General features: G+C 32.5%; 1 long non-coding RNA gene and 1 pseudogene across 1 annotated transcript; both read right to left on the bottom strand.

The window, feature by feature from the left end:
* Nucleotides 1-6779, bottom strand: part of LOC127094598 (callose synthase 3-like) — a 35652-nt pseudogene extending 28873 nt beyond the window's left edge.
* A 6717-nt stretch (nucleotides 6780-13496) lies between these two features.
* Nucleotides 13497-15733, bottom strand: LOC127094599 (uncharacterized). Its single transcript, XR_007792635.1, has 2 exons — nucleotides 15020-15733; nucleotides 13497-13797 (listed from the first exon to the last, which is right to left on the bottom strand). It is a non-coding gene; the product is annotated as an uncharacterized LOC127094599 (long non-coding RNA).
* Between the last annotated feature and the right edge of the window lie 810 nt (nucleotides 15734-16543).

Raw genomic sequence — 16543 nt, 5'->3', positions numbered from 1 at the left:
CTAACTACTAACCAAAAGTATCATAAAAGCAAAATGATAATTCCAAGTTTCATCCACTTTGCAACAAATTTAAGATATGTACAACTCTTCTACGCAAATATTATTATAGCACCGATGTAATAAAAGTAATAAATAAATAGCAGATTTCAATATGAGAGTCACTATGGCAGCTATCAAATAATCAATAAATAGAAGTAGAAGTAAACCATATTTCCCACTATGAGATCAAAATCAATGCCTACCTTCAACTTATCAAAGTATAGTTGTTCAACTGGAAGGCAAAAGAAATCAGCATCAGCGCGCATTGGCCAACCAAGCCGAAAACAATCCGCTGACCTAAATTTTTTTATTGAAAGTTAACATTCAGACAGGTTTTATTCAAGACAAAACAATAAAGGAAGAATAAGTTAATTCATACCAGAAATATTCATTTATATCATCATAATTTCTCCATTGTGAATGCTTTGACCTCCCTCTTTTGGTCCTTTCAGCTTCCTATTGAACCAATCAATCAATACCTTTCTATGAGACATTACTAATATCATGAATAAAACATGGTTTAGCTGTGTGCTCACAAACATAGTGGGAAAAAAAGTGTAGAATTGGGGAATAATTTTTTAAACATTATTCCAAAAGTAATTTGAGTTCAATTACTAAACTGTTTAAAGAGACTAGGCTATACTTAATGAGCCTAATTAGTGAATACAATCTATACAAATAATTACACAATATAAAACTGTATTTACAACAAGAATATAATCAGAGACCACAGGAAGTACCTTTGCAATCACATTATATATGGGAGTTACAACTTTACTTAAGAAAGCCTCCTCTTCACCTCCATAGGCTGGCTTGATATTCTCTCCCGTCATGGGACTAACATTACCAGCAAGCATACCATACAATTCAAAAGCCATCTACAAAAAACACCACGAAAAATATTACAAAGCATGTCAATATTCGATCAAGTTCAACAAATGAGTATGCTACCTTCCAAGAAACCGTTCAATGCCAACAACCATAAGGACAAACATACTTAAATATTAGAGATATACAATTATGATGATATAAATGACCAACTGATAAGGACTGAGAAGAAGCTCAGTGAGTGCTGCTAAAAGCAGGGAAACTCCAACTTAGTATACAAAAAATAGGCCCAATTCAAAACCAAAGGGTTTGAGAACTCAGAAACAAAGATAATGAAGTGACACCTAGGATTAAATGGAAAGGAAAAAATAATTGTTTCATAATGGGTTAGCATATCCAATGGAAGCTCCACCTTTTAAACTTATTGTCACAAATGCATCTAACAAATATTACAATTACAACAAGGTGAAACCTAAAAAATTACTATTGACCATCCCATTGCATACCTAAACGTTCATAAAATCATAAAATACAGTCATGGAATAGTAGCTAAACATTATAGTAGGGATGAAATTGGCAAGTACAAGAGAATAATGCATGCACCCGTACCAACATAGATACTAGCATTTATTCATATACCTGATTGATGTCCATAAATCTAAAACCAGCCCATTAGCCATATGTGTTTTCGTATTTTTTTCTATAAATTTATAAAAAATGGCCTTTTACTATTAAAACTAATTGTAAAAAGTGGACTAAACTTTGATTAGTTAGTGCAACATCCAAAATATAAAATATTTTAAATCATAATATGTACAAGAATTGCACCTAGTTTTCATTGATTTGGATTGGAGAAGACTAATGATAAAGTGCCCAGAGAAATTTTGTGGAAAGCCGCTTGAGATAAAAAGGGATTAGGATTGCATTCGAGAAATTTTGTGGAAAGCCGCTTGAGATAAAAAGGGATTAGGATTGCATTCGAGCTATCCAAGATATTTCTGAGGGGGTATCTACTAGTGTGTGGACGAGGTCCAATCCTAACAATAGGATTGCACCAAGGTTCAACCCTAAACCCTTATCTTTTTACTTTAGCACCATGTATGTTTTTTTATAGATGATATTGTTCTACTTGAGCCGACCCCAATCGGTGGGATAAAATTTGGTTGTTGTTGTTATTTAGGGCAGATTTGTTTTAGCTTTAAAAATAGATTTTTTCTTTGTATTTTCAAAAATGATTTTTATGAACATTTTACAAAATATTAAAAGTTTTTTCAAATTTGTATTTTAAAAGTTGAAAGAATAATTTTAACATCTTATAACATAAACATACATTATTGAAGATCAAAATATATAGTCAAAATCCTAATTTTTTCAAAAAATTGTATTTTAAAAATGATTTTTATGAAAAGCTATTTGAAATAGTTTCAATTTAGTGATTTTTTGAAATTTTGATATCCAAAAAGAATTTCAATAAGAAGATGAAATGCTTAAAATAACATTTTAAGAACAACTATTTAAACCAAATTTTCGTTTGAAACTTTTATTAAAAAATTCTTTGTAAATTTTTTTTATACAAAAATATATAACGCTATAAAAATCATTTTTAAAAAAACTAAAACATACATCATTGAAAGAACATTTTACAAAATATTAAAAAAAAAAATCAAATTTGTTTTTTAAAAGTTGAAAGAATAATTTTGACATCTTATAACATAAACATACATTATTGAAGATCAAAACATATAGTCAAAATCGCAATTTTTTCAAAAAATTATATTTTAAAAATGATTTTTATAAAAAGCTATTTGTTTTAATATTTTTTCAACTTTTAAAAAACAAATTTGAATTTTTTTTAATATTTTGTAAAATGTTCTTTGTAAAATTTTTTTTAACAAAAATATGAAACGCTATAAAAATCATTTTAAAAAAAAACTAAAACAAACGAGTCCATAGTCTCATTTGTATGTAACACCTGAAGTCTTAAAAGCATATGACTTTGGCTTAAGCAGAAGTAAGATGGAGTATATGGAATGTAAGTTTAGCAAAAGGAGTAGAGTTTCTAACCTAAAGGTGAAAGTTAGAGATCATATTTTTACCACAAGTTACGCAGTTTAAATATCTTGGATCTGTAATACAAAATGACAGAGAAATAGAAGGAGGCGTAAACGACTGAATTCATGTTGGGTGGTTGAAATGGAGGAAGGCTTCCAGTGCTTTATGTGACACAAAGTACTGCTCAAACTGAAGCAAAAATTTTAGCGAACAAGTGCAAGATCGGAGATGTTGTACGGGACAGAATGTTGGGCAAGTTATTTTGAATGGGTCATGAGTGGTAAGACTAGATAAAATAAGATTAGAAATGACAATATCAGATAGAGTGTTGGGATAGCACTTATAGTAGAAAAGATAGTGGAAAATAGACTTAGGTGGTTTGAACATAGAGAGAAAAGTTGTCAATTCTGTTGTAAGGATAGTATATCAGATGGAGAGTATTCAAACATTCAAAGGTAGAGGAAGATCTAGAAAATATAAAAAATAAACTATTAAGAAAGATTTTGAGATTAATGAGTTGGATAGAAACATGGTTTGAACATAGAGAGAATGGGATAAGACTTGGTTGGTTGGTTGTTGTTAATTAATATGAAATCAAACTGATTTAACAAGTTAAAACCCTTGTATCGGAAGAAAAAAAAAAGGTTAAAACCCTACCCACGAGAAATAATATTTTAGGATGGGTACCCATATGATCTAGAAGTCCAATTGTCATCCATAATTTAAATTACAAAGCTTACATGGTGATAGATATAGCAAAGGCATTCTGGCAAGAATCTTAGATTGGCCGCTTCACCCCATATTAGAAGATAAAGACCCATGTATAGTAATTTGCGTTGCTGCACTTCTTGTTGTATGGTTGGCAACCTGCAATGTATATTGATGAGATATGTTGCACAAGAAACTGTCATATGCATATATTTTTGGGAAAGCTAGGCAAAAAGAAACAAGATGGGAATAAGAAATCAAATTCAAAATGGAAAGTCGCAACTAAAACTTAAGAGTACAAATGACTATTTAACAATAGAGCATAAAATGTATAATGAGAATACAAAAACAAGTTTAAAATCTCTTTTGTCCTCAACTCTTCATATAGCTCCTAGTTGGCAAAACAACATCATAAATATATTTCCACGTTATGAGAACATAATTCTCACCAAAGGCTACTCTTTCGACCCAAATACTTGCACCACTTTTTATAATTCTTGAAAAGCTTCTTCATCACTTCTGTCAGTGCACGATCATCCAACTAGGCAAATAACATGCACAAGTCACAACCATATTAACACAAACCAAATATATGAATATTCTTATGGACAACGGAAAGAAGAAAAAAATATTAACACTTGAAATTGAAACATCAAGTGTTAAATATCTTCCCTCAAAATCAGTAAGAGAGTGCACTTGTATAGGAAGTTTGAAGAGGCATTCATATCTATGACTATATTGCGCATGACATTTATGAAACAAAAGAAACACACACACACACATTTACAGAATTTTAAATTGAAAATATAGAGGAAAAAACATTGTATAAACTATCCAATTAAACCTCACCTTTGGTTGTTGATCGGGCTTAGGGAATTGTCTAATGTGTACATTTGCAAGCAATAAGATCAAATGCTCTCTCTGATTTGCCACATTGTGCTTCTGTATTTTGTACAAGAGGTGGCAAAAAGCCCAACCGAATTTGTTAGTAACACATAAGTCATGATGTGAGAAAACAACAGATTGTAATTTACCTGAAACCCATACATTGCCCCAAGCCAATCCAGAATGTCTTCATCTTTCCTTTTCTTGTAGTTCTTTGGCCAGGCAAGACCCCTCGTGTTACGAAGAGCAAATACAGCAGTTTGGATCTGAAAATAGCATGGATAACTTTCACCAAGAGTTGAACAAAAGCATATGGGGATCATAATTATGTACATATATGAAACTACAGACCCTACCTCCGGAAATCTCATTATCGCCTGATTTGCACTATCAGGATCAAGAGGAAGAATATTGTAAGGAACTAAGATCTCTGTTTTTTCAGCAACTTTATCTTGAGTCTCCAAAATCTGTTACAATGCCAATGGAAAATCAATCATGACTCATGAATACAAAGGCAGGTGAAATTTAAATTTGTTGAGAAAAAATTCAATAATAGTGAATTAATTTATGAAGGAATGTTCGCATAAAAAGATTCAACAGGGGGAAATTACCTCACGGTCAACTTCCATAGATTGTGTCATATTAACAGCTTTCAAAACCTCAAAAAGAACATTAGCAGTCTGATATGCTTTGGTTAGTTGTGCTCGGAAAGTAAGAATAGAAACTCACTGCTAGTCACATCACAGAAAAGGCACATAACAAATCACATTGCACTCTGCATAAACACCATACTGATCAGCTTTATCAGCAGCATCTTGTAAAGCTTGGATATATTTTTTTGTAGTAATGCTGATAGAAACTCTGCATCTCACGGGCATCACTTTTCTTTATCCTCCCTTGCAATGTTGGATCATTTTCCTAAGAAATATAGAATAAAATGATAAAAGATATCCATAACTTAAACGAAATGTTCTAAATTAGTACTTAGGCTTTACCAACTCTAAATCTTATTAGGGAAAATCTTTCACATTCATTATGTATAGCATTATAACATAAAAAAGGTAGGTAAATAAAATTTTCCGAATAGAGCCTTCCTTAAACGTCCAGGATGAAATCAGCAACAGTCTAACAATGTCAATGGAAACTATTGAAACATAAGAAAAGTTTTTTAAAACGAACATAAATGGCACTATCAAAAATTTCTTCCTAAAATAAAATACAAGTGAAAACAGCAGAGCCATGACACATTATTTGGAAAAATAATGTCATACATGATATCTTATCCAATGAAAACATGTTATTGCTTACTCTTTCTAAACGTTGAAGAAGAGCAGTTTTAAATTGCCGAACACCACGACCACTTGAAGTCGGGTCCAACCTATGAGCTTTCTCAAATGCATAGAACCGGCCTACAATAGCAAAATAAATACCCTCAAATCGAAATACTCCATTCAAACACCAACAAATAATCACAGTGCTTACATAACTAAGCAGGTAAAGAATAATACTAAAATTAGCTAACACCAAGGTTTGCAATGCAACAGTGAGTAACTAAACTCTAATCAACTCAATAAATCGGAATCAGCAGCAAGTAAACAACACTATGTATATAAACTCAGTATGCACAGAAACAATAATGTGCTTCAGATTTCAACGCGGGTAAACGGAAATCAAACGGTTCAAAAAAAAATAACTTACAGAGATAAGCAACTCTAGGATGAGTCTTCTCAACCTCATTAGCAACACGAAGAATAGGAGCAATTTCAACAAGAGAAGAAGGTACAACCTCACTATCAAAAATGGCTTCTCCAAGGTTTCCAGCTGTTTGCGTCCGCGTTATCCGCCTCTGCATCACCGGACCTTGAGGCTCCGACGGTCCCGCTCTCGACGACATTCTCTTCTCTCACCGATCTAACTTCCTTCCCATTCAACAAAAACAACAACAAATAAACGATTTCAGAATCATAATCATAACCATAACCATAACTACGCATTTCATAAAATTAAACAGAAAATACGAACAATAAACGCGAAGAATCAGTTAGAATAATGAAGAAGAAGAGAAAGAGCTTACGAGTTACGGTGAAAAGAGAAAACCCTAGAAATGAGATAATGAGAATGTTTGCAAAGAAGGCACGAATACAGAGATAGTGAGTATTGTAACTGTTTGCTGTTACTTGTTTTGTTGCAGAAACGGAAAAGCACATGCAGCTTGAATGGAGTAGCAGAATACTGCTATATTCCGTCAAGCCAAGTCATCAGGTGGGTCCCATTTAATTCAGCTTATTTCAAATTTTAAAGTAACGGCTCTTTATTTATAACCAAATTTAATGTTATATTTGGTATTTAAAGAACTTTAATTTATTTTTTCACTTACCAAAAAGTTATATTTTCAAGAAAGTTGTGATTTTTGATTATATAAATATATAAATATAAATATAACTGCAATAAATATTTAATACTATATTTTTTAGGTGATTAAATAAATTTTAAATTAATATTTTTTATTAAATACGATTAGGTTCTGATGTCACTGGTCTTTAAAATGGAGTGAATTGTATTATTTAGTTTTTGAAGAAAAAAAGGTAAAAGTCATTCTCTCGATTACTTGTTAAGTGTCATTTTTCTATTTTTCTACACATATCAAAAAAATAATCATTATGGTTACTTTTTCAAAACAATTCTCCTTTTATCTATAATGCATTTCACTATTTATTACATTCATTTTACTTATCTAGGGGTAAATTTGACAAAATGCAATTAATACTACATAAATGACAATTAAAAAGGAACACAACTTTTTCAAGAAAAGAGACATTTCAAAAGGAACGAAGGGAGTAGATTTTAAGATTGGTTGATTTTAAGAAATAAGAAGAGTAAGAGATTTAAGAATGAAAAATAAAATATATAAATGTAAAGGAGAGAAAGAAAGATCACATCAGAATTTATAGTAGTTTAGCCTCAAACCACGCGGTTTAATTCAACCCTTGAGAGTTTTTCCTTAAGATATCTATTAAAGAGTTTGAGCTTCTACATCAGGATCAGCCCACAACCTCCTTATACCAAACTTTTACACAGATTTAGCTTGCAACCTCAATGTTACAAGAGAATTATGTTCTTAAATTACAATTATAACACAATCTCATTAAAAAAACAAAATTACACATCTCTTAGTATAAGTCTTTAACTTTCTCGGCACTAAAATAATGAATGGTGTATAAAAACAATTTATAGGAAGAGGGTGAGTAGGAGAGAAGAGTGTTAAATCATAAATTTGTTATTTGGAATAGTGTCAAATACTCCTTATTATATGAGAAAAATGTTGGCTTAAAAGTAAAAAAAAATCAACTAAATCCGCTCTCTAATCGATTTGATTATCATTCTAATCAATTTGACTATTACCCTAATTAATTAAATTACAACTCGACTCCTAATTGATTAGAAAACTATTATAATCAATTAAATTATCGTTCTAATCAATTAGACATAACAAAAAAGGAAATAATTGATGGATATGATCCCTAATCCAATAGATAACTTCCTTAATTGAGAAAGTTTTATCTTATACCCCTACATTTATCCTTTCACCCCCTACATTTTATAAAAAATACCAATTTTATCCTTATATATTTTTAATTATTTTATTATTTTATTTTTAAAATATTTTTAAAATTTTATTTTTGTGTACCGGAAGACTTTGCAAAAGAGTTCCGGTAGTCATTTTTGAAGTATTTTTTAACATTTTTTGTGTGTACCGGAAGACTTTGCAAAAGAGTTTCGGTAGTCAATTTTTGTGTACCGGAACTCTTTTGTAATGTCTTCCGGTATATAAATTTTTTTTAAAAAAATACGTGAAAAATGACTACCGGAATTCTTTTACAAAGTCTTCCGGTATGTAAAATAAAATTTTAAAAATATTGAAATAATAAAATAATAAATTATTTAAAAATATATAAGGATAAAATTAGTAATTTTTATAAAATATAGGAGTATAAGGATAGATGTAGGGGTATAAGGTAAAATTTTCCTTAATTGATTATTGAGCAATTTTTGCCTTATAATCGATTATAAACTGAATTCTCATTGTATAATCGATTAAGCAACATCCATAATAGATTAGACATTGGCTAGAATCAATTTTAAGAAAGCTTGAAAAAAATGAAGATTTAAAAAAATACTTAAGTGTGTGTATTGCTTTAATATTTTGAGAGCTATTCAGATTTATTTACACATTAATCATCCTAAATAGTTAAATAAATAATTAAGCATTCAATCGGATAAGTTTTCACATCTTCAGTTCCTTTTAGCATTTGACTTTCTTTGTTAAAGACACTTGGAACTTTCTTAGTTTTTCGTTTTGATAAACTTCAATATTTTTCTTCACTTGATGATTCTTATGACAGACTTACTTTACTTCCTTTATCATCATCAAACCCTATTATACCTATTAAGCATAAAGTCATACTCATGTAGTGAATCCTATATAAATAGAGATCTTTTATCAAGCATTTTAGCACAGGTTTTTCCATCTTCTTCTCACAAATTTTGTTTTGTTTTTCTAACATGTATGTTAGTGGTGTTGGTGCATAAAGGAAGAAGCTGAAGGTGATGAGAGAGAGAGAGAGAGAGAGAGAGAGAGAGAGAGAGAGAGAGAGAGAGAGAGAGAGAGAGAGAGAGAGAGAGAGAGAGAGAGAGAGAGAGAGAGAGAGAGAGAGAGAGAGAGAAGTTGTAACTAACTTTTCTGGAATTGAAATTCTGTTACAAAATGAAAAGATGCTTACAAATGAAGTTAGGTTATATTTATATACCATCATAACCAGAATTAAATGAAACTCAAATTCATCATAAATGTAACTTAAATAAAAATGAATTATATCTAACGTCATACCATAATTCATATTTAGCTAATCAAAATCAACAACATGAATTTTATTCCTCGGTTGGATAAAATATTTAGTCTTAATTGCTTTTGTCAAGATATCTGCTAGCTGCTTCTGAGTGCTAAAAACTTTAAGTACCTCATTCGGAACCAGGTTTCTCATAAAATGAAAATTCGTGTCAATGTGCCTGCTTTTTCCATGCAGCATTGGATTCTTAGCAAGACTTATATCTGATTTGTTGTAAACTATCAACTTCACATGATTTCTCAACCTTGATCTTTAAATCCTACAGCAAGTTCAGAATCCACACAGCTTGACAAGCAGATAAAGCACCTGCAATGCACTCATCTTTACAGGTTGACAATGCACCCACTAGTTTCTTCTTTGATCACCAAGAAATAGAACTTCCTAGATACTTGAAAAGATATCTATAAGTGCTTCTTTTGTCAACTTTGTCTCCATACCAATCAGAGTATGAATAACACATCAGTTTTGACTCAGTTTCAACACCAGAAGGGAACACAACTTCATACTTCAGAGTTCCCTTAATATACCTAAATATCCTGACAGCGTATTGGTAATGTGACCACTTTAGGTTGTTCATAAACCTACTCGTCATTCCAACTACATAGCAAACATCGGGTCTGCTATTACATAGATGTCTTAATGAGTCTACCAACCGTTTAAAAATTGTAACATCTACATTATCACCCTCAACATCAAAATCCAACTTTTTATTTGTTTTAGGAGGTGTGATTGCAGACTTGCAATTCGTTATATTAAATCTCTTCAGAAGCTCAAGTTCATACTTTAGCTAATGCAAGATTATACCCTTATCAGAGTAAAAAATCTCTATCCCTATAAAATATATCATATTTTCTAGACCAGTCATCTCAAACTCATTCATCAACGTCTTTTTAAACTTAACTATCTCATTTGAACAACTCCATGTTAGCAATATGTCATCAACATAGAGACACACCAGAATCATATTGTTATTAGATGTATACTAAACATAAACACCATACTCCATCTCATACTTTGTGAATCCTTGAAGCTTGAAAAATGAATCAATTTCCAGATTCCAAGCTCAAAGAGCTTGTTTCAATTCATATAAGGCTTTATACAACTTGTACATCATCATTTCCTGATTCTTTTTCACAAATCCAGGATGTTGTGATACATAAACTTCCTCTTGTAAAAGACCATTCAGAAATGCAGATTTCACATTTAAATGCGTTAGAGGTCAATTCATGTTAGCAGTTATAGTAATTACCACTTTGAGTGTTTCATGTCTAAATACACGAGTAAACACCTCAAAGTAATATAGTCCATATTTTTGTATAAATCATCTAGCTACTAACCTTTATTTGTATTTTCCAATTGATCCATTTGGCTTTAGTTTTACTTTGTAAACCCATATGACACTGATGGATTTCCTGTTCTTTAGAAGCTCAGTCAACTCCTAAGTCTTATTTCTGTTTATCACCTTAAGTTCTTCTTTCATGGCCTTCAGCCACACTTTCTTCTTGAGAGCTTCTTTTGTACTTACTAGTTCAGGTTCTACCAACATGGCACTCTTAATGACTTATCCTTCAGAGTTTATCTCAATATCTTGCAACATGTCAAACTCTACAAATCTTCTTGGTATTTGTCTGATTCTCTATGGTCTCTGAACTTGTTCTGAATCTTCTTCAGATGCTGGAATAGTATCAGATATTGGACTACCTTCAGAGTTTGGTCCACCTTCAGAGGCATGACCATCTTTAGAGGCATGAGTACCACTAGAGTCTGGATCATCATCAGAACTTGGATCAGAATCAGATTCACCTCTTGAGTCTTCTTCAGCATCATAGTCACCTTCAGACTCTAACTCATATTTAGACTTTTCTTCAGACTCATAATCTCTTTCAGAGGCAGATTCCTCTTCAGAGTCTGAAATATCTTCAGAAGTAAACTCTGGTGTTGAGAATACACCATAGTTGGATTGAGACTTTTTCCAATCCCACAATTCTGATTCTTTCACAATGATATCTCTACTAAATTCAACTTTGTTAGTGACGAGATAGTAAATCTTATAAGCATGTGTAATATGGTACCCTGCAAGCAACATGACTTTGTTTCCATCATCCAACTTCCTTCTTTTAGCATTTGGGACATGTTTATAAAAAACAGAGCCAAACACCTTCAAATGGCTCACAATTTGCTTATCTCCAATCTACTTCTCAAAAGGAACAACTTCCTTTAGCTTCTTAGTTGGACACCTGTTGAACACATATATTGTAGTGGCAATAACTTCTCCCCACAAGGTGTGAGGTGGTTTCTTCTCCTTCAGCATGCTCCTTATCATATCAAGCAAATTTCTATTTCTTCTTTCTGCAAGACCATTGTGTTGAGAAGTGTATGAATTTGTAACCTCATGCTCAATTTCATTCTCCTCACATAAGCTTATGAACTCTGTAGAGTTGTACTTACCTCCACCATTAGTTTTGAGAACTTTCAGCTTTTGACCACTATTTTTCAGCCTTCACCTTGAACTTCTAAAACTCAACAAACACTTCATGTTAAAATTTGATGAGTGTTACCCATGTCATTCTTGCGAAGTCATCCAAAAGTGACACAAAATACATGTTTCCTCCAAGTGAAGGTACTTCAAATGGTCCACATACATCAGAATGCACCACTCTTAAAGCATGTTTTGCTCTTAGAGACATTTCTGATGCAAATGGCAATCTAGGTTCATTCCATGTATATCTCATGTGACCTTTTTGGCTTCACAGTCTTAGGAATTCCATGTACCAGCTTCTTAGAACTCAAATGTCATAAGCTTCTGAAGTTCAGATGCCCCAATCTATTGTGTTACAACTCTATATCACATTCAGTACCTGATGCATTAAGGCATTTAGTTTCAGTTGTTTCCATATTCACCTTGAATGTTCTGTTATTTCCATGCTTAGACTGCATAACCAACTCTTTATTAGAATCATACAACTTCGAGAGATTATCCTTCATAGTAACTCAGAAACCTTTATCAATTAGCTGACATACACTCATCAAATTGCTCTCCATGCCAGGAACATACCAAACATCCTTGATTTGAACTATTTTTCCATTATTCACTCTGACTTTGACATTTCCCATTTCTTCAGCATTCAAATACTTATCATTAGCACATATGATTTTTTCCTTTTTCTAAATTCAAAAATTAACCAGCCATTATTTGTTTTCATTTAGGTGATTTTAGCAACTAGTGTCCATATACCGCCAGTCTACCAAATATCCACTATTTGATTCAGAAGCCATCAATAACACATGTTCATCGTCAGATTCTCCTCTGGCTATGTTTGCTTCTTCTGATTTCCTTTCCTTGTTTGACCAACATTCAGCGGCAAATTGATTAAACTTATTACAACAGTAGCATTGAACTTTCTCCTTTCTCTTTTGATGTTTCTTCTCATCAGAGCTGGAGACTTCTAACTTCTAATAACGACCACCATGTCTCTTCTCAGACTCTGACCAAGATTGCTTCTAATTTTTCTTACCAGAAGATGTTTTCAAAGCTTGATCTACCTCTCTTTTAGAGGTTCTCTATCATGCCCCAAAATTCTCCCTCATCTTTACATTTTTCATCTGACTTTAGATCTTTTATTAATTTGCATACATTCATGTGAAGTCCATGCATATCATCCATTTGCATTAACATTTTCAAAAACAAGTATCATGGATTCAAAGGTTTGTGTTAATTATAACTAACAATGAGTTGGGTTTCTCTATGAGTCTTAGGTGGTGCACTTAAGCTCAGAAGCTTGTTATTTGGGCCAAGGTCCATGAAACCCTAATTGTTTGACTTTTGGCACTCATAGTTCATGTGTGTTGCATTATTCGTTTGGATTCGATAAGGACTTACAAGGATCATTATGATCATTTATGGAGGTTTACAGTGGATTTATTGGCCATCTTGGTCCTTTAAGTATTTGAGGTTTATTCAAGATAGTTCATCAAGGTCCATTCAAGACATTGCAAGTTCATTTTCCAAGCATTGGAACAAGTTTATTTGCAAGGGATCAACACAAGGTCAAAATACACTTTTGGAGGAAAAACTCATTTAAAGATCAAGTTACAAAACTTTTTTATTATTACTACAAAGTCATACAAGGTTTAAATATCCTTATTACATTACAATTCACTACAAAATCCAATTACACAAAAATGCAATCTTCGATCTACAGTTGACTCTGGTTAACTGTTGACCAAAGTCAACTCTCTAACCCTAGAACTAGTTCCCACTAGTCTTCAAGCCTTCTACATCTTCAAAGTCATGATCATCCTTCCATGTGCCATTTTGCTTTCGAGTGTCATGCTGAATCCATGGCCAACCTTATCTGAGCCCAAGCATGCTTCCACCCTACAAGGACATAAGCAAAGCATCCAATTAGCAAACCAAGCCAAATTCATCCAAACCATTCAAACAAAAGTCATTACCAACTAGCAATTCATATTTATATTCAACTTCAAATTAATCCAAACCTAACGTGTAACATAACATTTTAACCTAAAAGTGTTTTAACAACTTTCTAACCATTTAATTCCTAACAATATCACTACCAATATAACCATAGCTCATTCGTTCATTACAATCCATAAACTTAGTTCATAAATCCACATCAACTCAAAACCAAGCATAACACGTCATTACCATTCAAAAAGAAAGAAGAGATCAGGGCCAAGACAATATATAACATACCATATTCAATACAAAGACTAACAATACACAACAACCTCACAAACAATACACGATTTAACACCATGTTAATATCTAAGTTCAAACACATAACAATTGATTTCCAACTAGTTAAGCATAGTATAGATATGTTCAAACTAATAGCATCACTACCAAAGGAACCATTACACGTTTAAACATACCAATTTCATTCAAAGGGTTCATTCCATAACTAATAGCAACTCACTAATTCCAAACCGCATATAACAATTAACTGATTTAACAAACTGGTAACATAAACATCAACTCTTAACTAACTTGCACTTAGTGAACCTAACAACATAACATAGTCCATCCATAACTAACTTTAACAGAATAAACTAACAGCTCTTAACTTTAAACTTTTTCACTTAACTAGACTTAACAAACTTTATCATAACTAACTGATTTCACATAGATTTAACATCGTTAATAATATTCAACAAACTTTGCACAAAGATATTCTAACAGCGCTAACAGAGTTACAACTCAAAGCCATATATAATCATTCACCAATCATCACAATCACTCTTCAATCATAATTCTAGAAAATCACACAAATTACTCTCTCTGATTTCTCTAAATCTTTTCATCATTATCTCCTAATTCTCTTTGAACCATTCCTTCACCCCTACCACACGCTCTTCTCACTACTGTTAGAGATTCAACATTTAAAGCTCTAAATAATTGAGCTTTGAACTCCTCCATTACTTTATTTGCACTCACAAATCAGCATCACAAGAATATTAACACCAAGCAACAGGCTCAAGCAACAACACAACATCACATCGAGTTTCCTACATACTAATAGGTTAAAGACAAATAAGAAGTTTAAGTGAAAAGAAAGAGGTTGCAGTAGCGAGCTTACCTAAGTCTCTGGTATTTTTCATCACCGTCTTTGTCATCTCCATCGCAACAGTCACCAGAGCAAGTCACTGCTTCGTAGGTAAGCCATTCCTCTTCCATTTCGCCTTGTTTTGGTTACCAGCATGTGGTTAATGTTTTGAGGAATTCAAGCCCTAATAGGAGAGGCTTTGACTCCTCCATAGCCTCGTTTAATTTTAGAAATTAAGAGTTAGGGTTCATAGGTGTGTTTGGCTCGATTTCATTGATAGATTTGGATTTAGGGGAAACGAACATGATAGGGAGAAAGAGAGGAGTGAACTGAGGAGTTTGATATAAGGTTCGTGGTGTTTGGCACTCTGCCGCCACCGGAGCTGATTTCCGGCGTGGCGGAGCTAAGGAACTTTGGCCAAAGTTATTTTAAGGTGAAACACATTGATCTGAACACGTGAGGTTAAAGTGACCACACTACTGAACCATTACCCTCTCTTTTGGTCTTGTAATGTGGTTTGGGCCACAAGCCCATGGAAGCTCTTTTCACACCCTTCTTATATGTTGAACCCCCTTAATTCCTGTTTGAACATCCCCCTGAATCTTGCTGAAGCATGTTGGGCTTAGGACCTAGAGCCCAAACAGGAATTTCACATTTAACACTTATATCCTATGTTGCACCTTTGATTTCGTGTTAAACCTCCCTCTACTGAATCTACTTCATAGCTTTGGGCTTATATTCCCAAGCCCATTCTGAATTCTCCAATACACCATATAGTTCAGGCCTGCACCCCTGCCTCCATTGTTTTCTTCTTTTTCTTTAGTTTTGTTTTTGTTTTCTTTTAATATCATTTTTGGTTTTTTAATACATCCTAATACTTGTTTCACATGTTATTTTGTATGAAAAAATACTTTGAAAAATCATGTTAATACTTAGATTTTTTAGGTTTTATTTATTTTTTCCATTAAATTCATGCCTTGAAAAAATAATAAAAATGACCATATTGCATTGTTTAGAATTTAATCACTAATTTTTAGGATTAATTTTCTAAGTAGATTTTAGAAAATTTAACCATGTTCCCTTGGATTCTAGGACAATTTTAGAAAATTGAAGCTCGTTGATACTTTGATTCCTGCATGTTTTGGGCTTAGAAATCGTTATGTCTGCTTTACAACTAGATCTCACCCCTGATTAATTAAGTTAACAAAAATCTTATTTGATCAACTATATCCTTTAACATATGCATGTCCCCTCTTTCTATTCAAGTGATAAAAAGTCTCTTGATCATTTGACAAGACTAGTCCCTCGTATTGGAGTTGCATTGGATCTTTCAAGACAAATACAACTCAAGACTTCATATTCAAATCAAAACACATCAAACAAAATACTGCAAATAGCTTAGAGATTGGATTATTGTTCAAGCACAACAAATGTTCTTCTTTAACACTTGCCAGTTGTGATGCAAATTGCGTTCCACGAGCCTTAAGTAGTAGAGAAAGAATGAGAGGGAGTATTCTTATCCTCATTCTGAATATCTTTGGATACGGGACATATTAC

Source organism: Lathyrus oleraceus, chromosome 6, assembly GCF_024323335.1.
Source record: "Lathyrus oleraceus cultivar Zhongwan6 chromosome 6, CAAS_Psat_ZW6_1.0, whole genome shotgun sequence".
NCBI classification, from domain to species: domain Eukaryota; kingdom Viridiplantae; phylum Streptophyta; class Magnoliopsida; order Fabales; family Fabaceae; genus Lathyrus; species Lathyrus oleraceus.
This window is presented reverse-complemented; position numbering and strand designations above follow the sequence as displayed.